Here is a 1,945-nt window from a genome sequence, read left to right as displayed (position 1 = left end):
CCATCGAGTCGCGCTTCTCACGCCTTCAGACAATCCCGTGAATCACGCTCTCAGACAATCCCGAGAATCACGCCTTCACGTTTTCAACGCCTCCACGCCTTTAATCTCGCACCCAAAGCCATGTTAGCCTCGTGCCTTGAAGTTATCTTAGCCTCGCACTAGAGAGGTGCCAGCCTCATGCCCTGGTTCTTGGCTTGTTCATTCCAACGACCCTGTGTGAGACACAGTAAACAACTCGATCGTCTCACGAATTAGACTCCATCTGTGCAATTAGTTTTGTAATTAAACTATGTTTAGTCCTCCTAATTAGCATCCGAACATCCGATGTGACAGGTGCTAAAGTTTAGCACGAGGTATCCAAACACCCCCTAACTTCGGGCGAAGGTCCCTAATCTCAAGGGGCCGGTCTGGCGTGAAAGTAGTGCTAGCTTCACGTCGCCTCTGTAAATTCAATCTCGAAGCCAAGAGATAATCGCTGATCACTAGGCTATAACAAAGCTTACCCTCGAGTACTCGAAGCTAACCCCGAGCGTCGAGTTGTTTACTGTGTCTCACACAGGGTCGTTGGAATGAACAAGCCAAGAACCAGGGCATGAGGCTGGCACCTCTCTAGTGCGAGGCTAAGATAACTTCAAGGCACGAGGCTAACATGGCTTTGGGTGCGAGATTAAAGGCGTGGAGGCGTTGAAAACGTGAAGGCGTGATTCTCGGGATTGTCTGAGAGCGTGATTCACGGGATTGTCTGAAGGCGTGAGAAGCGCGACTCGATGGAGGAGACTAAATCGTACAAGTTACCTCCAAAAGACCTTTATGTATAGCATATTATAGAAATGTAGTGGTTGAGTAAGGGTAATCGCGGAATGTAAAGTGTCCTCCGGACACTATAAAAGGGGAGCCCTACCCTGATGTAAATGGATGCTCATTTTTTAGAATTGAACCACGAGAACTTCTCTAACATTGCTGTGTTCGAGTCTCCTTCAGATTTGTTTCCCAACATTGGCGCCCATCGTGGTCTGAGCCAACAAGTAACCCACCACCCTAGAAGAAGAAGAGGACCACCCAGGACGAGGGGCAAGAAAAGCAACTCGTTTCGGTCGAGCAAGACAACACTGATAAGGTAGAAAAACAAAAAAGAATCGAGTCTAACCTAAGAACGAGAAGTGAAAAAAAGGAGAATGGAGGCGGAGACCTCAAGCCAAGCACAGCCGCAAGTAAACATGCATAATGATCCCCTTAGTGAAACAGAAGATGACCTAGTCTCGGCACTAAAATAACTAGAAGCGCTGAAGAAAGAAAAAGAAAAATTTGCTCAAGAACTCTAGGCGCAAAGATTAGCAGCCAACAAGCTGGCAAAGCTAAACGAGGCCAAAAGGCAGCTAGCAGAGTTGCAGCAAGAGCTGAACGAGTTGCAATACTTCCATAATACACCACAACAGCCACCACAGACACCACTTCCAACTTTCGGCACCAATGGCACACCCATAATACACCCAAATCCCAGCCTCGTTGGACACAACACCCCAGTGACAACGAGCGCATCCACAATGATCGACAAAATCTCTCCATTATCCTTAGGCTTACAAACAACCCCATGGCCAATAACCTATAAAGCAGTTACACTGCCAAAGTTTAACGGGTAAACAGATCCTCGCCAGTTCCTCTTGAGCTACGAAACAACCATAACCTTGGCAGCAGGAGATGGCGTAGTGCTAGCAAAGTCTTTTATAATAGCATGCGAGGGCGCGGCATTGAATTGGTACTCTCTACTCCCACCGCAGTAAGTATACAGCTGGATAGATCTCAAATCCAAGCTAGTACAAAACTTCCAAGGCTTTCACAGAGCCGTGACTGATAAGGGGGATCTATTCAATTGTGTGCAAAAAAGATAAAGAACCTCTCGCAAGCTATGTGAGAAGATTTGTCCAGCTCAAGTCGCAAACTGCAG

Source organism: Setaria italica, chromosome V (genome assembly GCF_000263155.2).
Source record: "Setaria italica strain Yugu1 chromosome V, Setaria_italica_v2.0, whole genome shotgun sequence".
Classification (NCBI taxonomy): domain Eukaryota; kingdom Viridiplantae; phylum Streptophyta; class Magnoliopsida; order Poales; family Poaceae; genus Setaria; species Setaria italica.
This window is presented reverse-complemented; position numbering follows the sequence as displayed.